This window comes from Mesocricetus auratus, unplaced genomic scaffold (genome assembly GCF_017639785.1).
Source record: "Mesocricetus auratus isolate SY011 unplaced genomic scaffold, BCM_Maur_2.0 Super-Scaffold_4256, whole genome shotgun sequence".
In the NCBI taxonomy this organism is placed as follows: Eukaryota; Metazoa; Chordata; class Mammalia; order Rodentia; family Cricetidae; genus Mesocricetus; species Mesocricetus auratus.
The window spans coordinates 33,854,078-33,863,263 of record NW_024429182.1 but is presented as its reverse complement, the minus strand read 5'-3'; the positions used below and the strand labels follow the sequence as shown (position 1 = coordinate 33,863,263).

The 9,186-nt window shown below is 49.3% G+C and overlaps 1 protein-coding gene across 8 annotated transcripts in view; it reads left to right on the top strand.

Moving 5' to 3' along the window:
- Positions 1 to 2,434: 2,434 nt before the first annotated feature.
- Positions 2,435 to 9,186, top strand: part of Smarca2 (SWI/SNF related, matrix associated, actin dependent regulator of chromatin, subfamily a, member 2) — a 162,202-nt gene continuing 155,450 nt past the window's right edge. For 3 of the 8 annotated variants that reach the window (XM_040746082.1, XM_040746078.1, XM_040746049.1), the window contains exon 1: positions 2,435 to 2,574. The gene's annotated coding sequence lies outside the window, so the exon portion shown is untranslated. Of the gene's footprint in view, positions 2,575 to 3,248; positions 3,450 to 3,996; positions 4,356 to 4,512; positions 4,859 to 6,626; positions 6,727 to 9,186 lie in introns of those variants that run through there. The other 5 variants (XM_040746062.1, XM_040746057.1, XM_040746064.1 and 2 more) reach the window with 5 other exon arrangements.

The following is a 9,186-nucleotide window of genomic DNA, read 5'->3' as shown; positions in this document are numbered from 1 at the left end:
GGCTAGCTAGCCCCTACAAAACACACACACACACACACACACACACACACACACACACACACACACACACACACACACACACGCACACACACGACAGAGAGAAAGAGAGGCAGGCAGGCAGACAGACAGACAAAGTTAGATATATATATATATATATATGCATATACATATATATACACAGAGGCAAATGGAAAATGGGTAGGAAGAAATACATACACACACATATAGTGTGACATCATCAAATTCTTAAAATATTTTTCAAGATAGTGTTGCTGTCCTGGAACTCACTCTGTAGACCAGTCTGGCCTGGAACTCACAGAGATCTGCCTGATTCTGCCTCTGCTGGAATTAAAGGGACCATAACCACCTGGCCTTCAAGTTGTTAACCTTGGACTGTGAAGGTGGCATGTGAAGGAAACAAATTGGACCCATAAAGTTTAAAACCTACCGTTGTTAATGGGTAAAGATAAGAATTGTCATTAGGTTAAAGCCTAATTCAGCTAGGTTTCTGACTGTATTTCTGTACTACTGAAACATTAGACAGTTAGAAATTAGTATTTAGATTACATATTTACTATACTATTAATTGTGTTTAGTGTTTCATGGTCTATATTTCCAGTTTCTATTATACTGGTCTATCCTCAGAAGAGAAACAATTTCTTATAACCTTCCAGGCACACTATATTCTAGTCCCTTAGTGTTTTTTGTTTGTTGTTTGTTTTTCTTTGCTTAGAAGTTCACTTTGGGATACACAAAAAAACAAGGAAGACAAATATAACAAGCAAGTAATAGCATTTTGGAAAACTATAAAACTATAGGGTGTGTGATCATTTGCTCTCCTTGCTAGGCGAAAGTGGAGACTTGGTAGTGTTTCCTCTCAGGCCTGGACCATCGATATAAACCCTTCTTGAAACACAATGAGCACATACCGAATCTGACATTTGTTCCCATTGTTCCTTGTCATCAACACACCCAGTACTGAAGCTTGAGCATCCTTAGAATGGCACTTTCAGACCCTGTTGCCCACACAGTCAATTCTGTAAAATTATAAACCGTCCTAAAATGGGACTTTACTCTAGGGCGGGAGGGTCCTCAACCTAACAGTCACAGTGCACATTGAACAATTAATTTAAGCCATTTCATTGCAAAATAAGGGATAAACCATACTTTTCATAACGTGACCACATAGGAGCAGTTTTAATTTTAAGAGTCAAGCACCTACATTAATCTGAGTCTAATATAATATGCCCCTGATTTAAAATCTCCTAACATTCTTTCACACTTCATAAAACTAAAAATAAAACTGCCTCACCAAAGAGTGACCTAGGGTCCAGCTGACGTACTGTATTTCAAGGGAAACTGAAGCACTTGCTCTCGAAACCGCTACGTGCAGGCAAATTGCAGTTCGTAGCCTTAATTGGTCTTAAATGTGGGGTGGAAGAGAGAGGAGACTCTGGTCTGTAGAGAATAAGATTTATTTCCCTTTCTAAATCAAAAGCAGAATCCATGGTTCAGCTGCCCCCTGACTCTTCCGCCCCACTCCCAGGGGGTTGTACCCCCATATTTTTGTGTATATTTTGCTCGAAGATGACAGGTGAGGGGAGGTGACAGTGCTTAGTGTTTTTCAGAAGTAAACAGAGGGGTTAGGCGGGTTTATTTGTTTACTAGGCGTCCAGCCTCTCAGCTGTTTCTCGTTGCTGGCATTTGGAAGCTTGTAGTCCTTTACGGATGAGACAGATTTGGCAGACTCGTTCTTTGTGCCGCCTCCCTTTTCACTGGGGGTTGGGGATGGCTAAGAAGAACGCAGATTTATGACAGCCTTGAGGGAAGGGGGTCGAAAAAGTTTCAGCTGGTATGATAATGCCCATTTCCCGTCCCCCCACCATGGTTAACACTGTGCCACAAACAGCTTTGGTGCCACTCGGAGCCCTGCCCCCGCCGTCCCCTCCCTTTCTCTCTGCAGGCTCGAGCTGGCGGCGCAGGCACACTTAAATTCCAGCACGGTATCCACATTCCCCCGAACTACTACGGTCTATTACTACGACTGTCCTCCCCTTCGCTTCGGGGGCTTCCCCAGCCTCCCCCGAGGAGCTCGGAAGACTACAGCCAGTTAAGAGACACGCGGCGCCCTAGTCCAGTAGGGCTTGCGGGCTGGCTGCGTGTCCTGCGCAGTTTCTCTGCTCCAGGCACAAACACAGCGGAGAGCCGGCGCCTCGCAGACACACACGGATCCACGCATACAGTAGAGCTGTCTGGATCCACATTCTTGCACACCGCCCCCTGCTCCCCCCCGCGCGCCCGGAGTCGCTGAGCAGGGCGAGTGACAGGAGCGTCCCGCCAACCCGCGCCGGGCCGGGCAGGGAGGAGCGGCGCGCGGGGCCAACTGCGGCGCGTCTTCCGGCGCCCGTGGAGGCGGCGAGGGTGGGACGCGGGGCGGAGCCGGAGTTTAGGAAGAGGAGGGGACGGCTGTCATCAATGAAGTCATATTCATAATCTAGTCCTCGCTCCCTCTGTTTCTGTACTCTGGGTGACTCAGAGAGGGAAGATTCAGCCAGCACATTGCTCGCGAGCAAGGTAAATATAACTTACAACTCCTTTCTCTTCTCTCCCCGGCTCCGGCCTCCCGGCTGCATTCGCAGCCGAACCCCTCCTGCACCGCGCCGCCTTCGCCGCGGATTATGCATCCTTATCCTAATCATTATTTATTGTACATGCTCGAAGACCAAAACAAACAGGCGGGCCAACCGCTACAACAACAAAAAAGCCCGCCTCTTCCTCGCGGGCCTCAGGTGGAATGCTCTAAAGACAGCTCCCGGGCGGCGATAGAAGAAACCAGAAAGTTTCCACCGAACCTCGCCATTCTAATAATAACAGCAGTAATAATTACTACTTCAAGGGGGCAAGGGGAAGAAATCCCAACAAGCCATAGCCTTGACCCGGGGCGGGCTGACAGCGATGTGCTGCCAACTCAGGGTTGCAAAACACTCTCGGCCAGGTTGCATCCCCCATCCCCTTAAAAAGAAGGGGAGGGGGTGGCGGTAAGAGAAGGAGAGAGTCTGGGGGAACCGGAGCGGGGAAGCTGGAAGGAAACGTGACAGTTCACCCCGAGCCATCCTCTCCATTAGAGTTGGAAGGAAACGAGAAAGGAGGGCGAAGAGCCCGGGCTGGCGGCAGGGCGCCAACCAACACGGCTGCTACTCGTCTCCCAGAGACTTGTTTAAAGGGCTCCGGGCAGCGGGGACGCGAGCAGACCGTGGCGGCGGGAGTAGTCCGGACTGGCATACAGAGCAGGCGGCGGCCGAGTCGGTGCCTGCGGGCTCGGAGGTGTCACCTCCACTCCTCCGGTCCCCTCCGGCCGGCAGGGAAGGGGATGTCGACTGGTGACAGGCCTTCAGGCGAAGGGGTTGCTGCGGGAGCTGTGGCTGTGGCGCCGCGGACCTCCTTCTCTGGTACCTGAAGGCAGCGCGGGTTGGGGTATTGAAGTTCAGGGTGTCCAACCAGGGTCCCACTGCCGGGGGTGAAAGGAAGCCCCAAGGAAAGAAGTCCGAGGTGCCCGCAGGGCTGTTAGCCTGGCCCCCCCCCCCCCCACCTCGGGTTTGTTTTCTTTTGCTTGGTGTCTTTCCTTGGCTTGCGCCGAGGAAGCCGCGGCTGCGGGGCGCCTGGGATGGTCTGGGTGTCAGGGGCGCACAGGGGCCCGGGAGAGCCGCGGCGGCTGAGGGCTAGGGAGGCCATGATCCGGATAATCCTCTCTGCCTGACTGTCACAACAGGACCCGCGCACACTCGGGTAGCGGCCGTGGCATTCGCCGGGGAAGGGAAAGGGCTGCAGTAGGGAGGGAATGGGGGGGGGGCGAAGGAGGGAGGCGGGGAGAGCCGGTGGGAGCCTCCTCCCAGCTATGACACTCACCCCTTCCTTCTCGCTGCCTGCTTTGAGTTTGCTTTATTCCCATCCCAACCTAGTTCACCCCTTCCCTTGCCTCCCCCCCAAAGCCGGGATGCCTCCGCTCCGGTTAGCGTTGCAAAACAGGGCCACGCCATCTGCAAAGGTGTCGCGATGCACTTCCCCAAATCACCGGTCCAGCGCGCCAGCCCCTGGGCGCCCTGCAGCTACCAAACGCACACCATCACAGTTCCCTCGGGTGCCCCGCACCAGGCCGCGCAGCCTGGACACAGTGACACCGCGCCGGGCGGGGCGCAGCGGTGCAGACTCCAGGAGACACCCCGCGCTCCGGTCCGGGCGCTCACGCCGGTTTCCGGTACCCGGAGGAGATCGCCGGGTGCGGGTGTCTGCGTTCGCCCCCGCTGCCTGGATTACATTATTATTTTTATCCGGGTTGCTGTTCGCTGCGGATGGTGGTGAGCGCGGGGTTGACGGGGCGGCCTGGGGGAGGGGGGCGGAGGGAAGTTGGACACCAATCAACCCGGAAAAAAAAAAAGTTTGGCAGGGCCACAAGTCGGGTGGAGGGGCAGGAGGGGGCGGCGGATTAGCGCGAGTGTGCAGTGCGCTAGGGACCAGTGCGTGGAGAGCTGTGCGAGCTGCGCCTCCGGCCCGAGCTCTCCCGGGAGCCGGACGCAGACCCGGCGGGGTCTGGCGGCCAGAGGGCGGGAGGCGGTGGCGGTGCGTGCGGCGGCGGCGAGGGGGAGTGCGTGGCGCGCGCGAGCGAGCGGCGGAGAATCAGGAAGTCACCGTGGCGAAGCGCACAGACATGTTTGATCGCCGTGACATGACGCGCGCGAGGGAGGAAGAGGAGGCGGCGGGGGCAGGGCCGCGGGCACCGGCCTAAGCAGTGGTGTGCACTCCGCTCCTCCCTGCCCCAGGCGCCACCCGCCTGAGCCCGGGGCCATTCCGAGTCGCCCAGGTAAGGAGCCTGCTCCTCTGGCCGCCGCCACCGCCCGCCGAGCTTTCTAGGTCTTTCTCTGCTGGGGCCCCCTCCGATCTCTGGCTCGCCTTCCTTGCAAAGTCAGGCAGGCAATCGATCGCAGGGAAAACTTTCCAGCGGGAGGCACCGCGCAGGGGAGAAGGAGGCCTCGCGGGTGGCTGGTGTTGTCAGTCCTTTCTGCTCCAGGTCCGGAGAGAGTCTCGGATCCCTGTAGCTGTTGCACGTTCAAACTTCGGGGCCTAAACATGCCTCCAACTCTCCAAGGATTCACTCCATTAAGAAAAGAAATATCCCAAGCGGTCCACTCTCTCTCGTGGGGCATTGGGGTGTTTAAAGCGAAGGAAGAAGGTGTAGGAGTGGAGAGAGCGGGGGTGTCGTGCAGAATCATTCCTCATTCAGTGTCTGCACCGGGTGTTATGTAATTTTAGTAGCACATGGGTGCGAAGCCCACACTGGGCTTGTCCCTCCTTTGTTTATATAACTTTTGGGGAGTTTTGCCAGGCTGTGTTCTTTTTTCCCCCTACCCCCCCCCCCCCCGTGCAGTGGAGGGAGGTTGGTGCTTTTGAAAAAGCAGAGTGACCCGAGTTAGCAATGCTTTGGAGAGGTGTCATCATTGTGTCCTTTCTAGTCAACATGTTGGCACGTATTCATTTGTATGTATAACAATGGAGCATAAGGAAAGACTTTAAGGACCCACGTTTGTTTATTGCTCATCGTGGTAATGTTAAAGGTTTCAGTTAATTTTCAAACTATTTTTTTTTTTTTTGGTTGTATGTCTTGCTTGTGGGAACACCTACTTTGGTTTGAGAGGTGGTTGGGTTTGGTTGCACAAAAGTTCTAGCCAAACTACCCAAGACTCAGAAAACAGTGAGAACTCCTCTAATTAACATAAAAGCCACTTTTGATGTTACACGTGCACATAGTTACAAATTCCCGTTCCAGTGTTTTCGGCAACATTTCCCTGCAGTATTGAGGCCCTACCTGAAGTTGTTACTCACTAGGGACTTGTCAGGCCTCTGGACTGCTTCTAAGCACAGCTGGTGAAGGGTTAGGAGGTGTGGCTGGGTTGATGCTTAGGTGGCATTATTATGCAAATAGAGACACACTTTGTCTTTTCAGAATCGAATTGCCCTTTTATTCCTCTAGGCTTGCTGATTTGCTTTTAAAACACTGCCTTTGGATAGTAGAGGAGGGGGACCCAAAAGTGTGGGTGGGGGACCAGGGACCAAGGACAAGAGAGGGTAATTGGGTTAAGGTACAACTATAAAGATGTATGAAAATGCCATAATGAAACTCATTATTTTGTACAGTTAATATACATTAAGAAAATTTTTAAGGAAAAAAACACTTCAGAATATAAAAAAAAACCAAAAGGACAATGCTCCCTTTCACCTCAGATGTTTACTACTGAAAAAAAGGGAGATTTAGATACACCTTATGTTTATAAGGTGATTATTAAAGTAGGTTGAGGGGGTAAATAATCCACAGGTGGAGGTCCATCAGTTTGTTTGGGCCTTTGAAAAGAGTGGCCACATTGGTAGAGAATGCTTTTAAATGAGTTAGGATTTGGGGTGTCAGAACCTTTGGCAGGGAGGGAAGTGGGGGGCTCATGCAGCCTTACTCCCAGGACTTACTTGTATCACTCGGAGCCCAGTTTTGGCTCTGGTTGCTGTGGTGTCTCACAGAAAACATTCACCACACAGCCTGTTCCAAGCCCTCTGAGATCTTTCCTTTTGTTCTTTTGTAGAGTGGTTTGTTTGAGCATTTCTCATCAAGTTTCTTGAAAAGTTCTCTGGCCAACACCTGAGGCTTAGAATTGACCGCAGTAAAAGTGTGCTTCTTGTCTGGTTAGTGCTTGAGTTCTTTCTTGTAAGTATTCCTGACACAGTATACCTAGAAAGTAACCCCCTTGCAGGTAATTATTTAAAGCTCTATTTCTTTGATTAAGTTTAAAATAAACCATTCTGCAGGCAGGGGGTGTTGCCGGTGGGGGGGTAAAAGCACAACTTTCTCTTCTAGAAAGCGGCTGTGATACTCTGAAGTACTCTTAATATTTTGATGTCTCTTTGTAAAGGCTCATTGTGTTTTGGAGGAGGACCGTAAACAGAGAAGTTTCATAAATTATGAAAGTGGCGCTGTCCTCCAGCGTTTCCAGTTTTCTCCCTCCCTTAGTTTTCCTTTGTAAACAAGGCCTTTGTCAAACTCTCCTAGGTCAGCAGCTTTTTGCTACTCTAGAGAAATAATAAATCACTATTTATGACATTTTGACATGCTGCCACGAGGACGCCTGACTTATCTCAGGCACCATGCTCAGGACCATTTCCCTGTCTCAGCATTGTGAAGGCACGCCAGCCAGCCTGAACCACCAGAAGTTTTGATTCATACTGTTTCTACTTAAGATGTTGTAGGATGTGGATAGTGTGTCCCTTTGCACCCGTGACCTCCTGTGGTAATTTCTAATGAGAAAATGCCCTTCGTGAAAAACCATATTTGGAGATTATTTCTAATTTTTTCCTGTCATCTATGAGAAGAAGAATTTTGTATGCGTGGAACTTTTAATATCTAGCCAGTTGATAAGATGATGAGTCACTATATAGTAGTTGGGTATAGACAATTCAGATGTTAGTAATTCATTTGGTATAGTGTTTAGGAAGTTATAGGTGTTGTTTGTTTGTTTACTTCTCTATGCAGAAAATTGTCAACACTACATCCTGCCAGAGTTTATGGAAGAGCATATTTGTTTGCCTTTAATATGCTTATTATGAAAGGGCATATTTATCACCAAGTTAAATGGGATCTTGCAGCTAGGGTTTGAAAGACTTTATATCTGTGTTACTGTATTATTATAACTATAATTTGTCCACATTAATTTAACCCTTTCCTTGAAAGTGTTCAGGGTCTAGCAGCACTTTCAAGTACTAAAGTTTTTTGACTGTAGTTTAAATACCTGAATAATTAGACCTCAGCAAGCCGTATAATGGATCTGATGAAGTCCAGTAGCTAAATGGTGACTTTTTTGAACACTGACTAGAAACACCTCATTCATTCTCTCACATGATCATCTAGAATGATACTGGATAGTGATACAGATTTTGACTGTTGTTGTTTTTTTAATTTGTCGATCTTCCTGCTCTGATATCCCAACTGCTGGAATTACAGATGTGTAGAACACACCCTGTGCTAAGAATAGAACCCAGGGGTTTGTGCATGCTGAGCAAATACTCTACCAACTGAGCAGCAGCCCTAGATCACAATTTATTTCTGGACTTCTGGGAAACTTGGTGTGAATTGTGGTATTTTACCAGTTCTATGAGGCTGGTGGGACATTCTGACAGGTATACTCAGGCTATAATTCTGGGCGATTTAAAGCATCTAAGAATACTGCATTTTTATGCGGTAAGCATCAGTCTTCTACCAGTATATGATCTACATTTGTGCAAACACTACTGTACTAGAAACTCTTTTAAAAAATGTTATTCAATCTAAGTGTGGTCCTGGAGTTTGTAACTGATAAATGGAATCCTCAGAAGTTCAGGCTGAAATAGAACACAATTTAAAAGCCATTAAGGTGTAATTATAATTCCCTCTTTTTAAAAACTGGATTTGACATTTGGGAGTTAAAATTATGTAAAAAAAATAAAGAAGAAAGGAAGGAAGGGAGGAAGGGAGGGAGGAAGAGCCAAGAAGAGAGGCAGTGTGTTGGCACCCAGGTTGCCTGAGAGGGATTCTCTGTGACTTTGCATTCCAGTTGTGCTTTTCTTGTTTGGGATGCTAGTACATTCCTTTCCTGTTGGACGTGGTACTGCAGTTTCTGCTATCCCACTGGGAGATGAGCCATCCCTATGGAAATTATTGTCTGGGAGGAAAGCCTCCTCTGCCCCCAGGCTTTTTAACAACTGGACACATAATAGCTTGGCAAATATTTGCAGCTATGCAGCTATTCTGTGGTTTGCTGTTCTGTTCTGAAATGCCATTAAGCAAAGTCCAAAATTCTATTTAAAAAAAAAATCAGTGGTGAGTAAGAAGTGATGTGTTTCCAGAATGTACCTGAGTGTCTAAGCACAGGAAAAACAAGTGACCTGCTGAGTCCTGTGACAGAGGGAGATCACGACCAGCTCTCTGGACTTCCTAGATAAGATAGGACAGATAAAATCTAGGAGAGGAGTTAGGGTGCTGGAAGAGCAAAGCAGAGATGGGAGTGGTGGTACAGGTCATCTGGGATCAAAAGAAAACCCTAGGTCACAGGGACTCAGTTTGAACAAGCCTTGGGAAGACAACTGTACCTGTTTGGACTGGTTTGCCTGGAC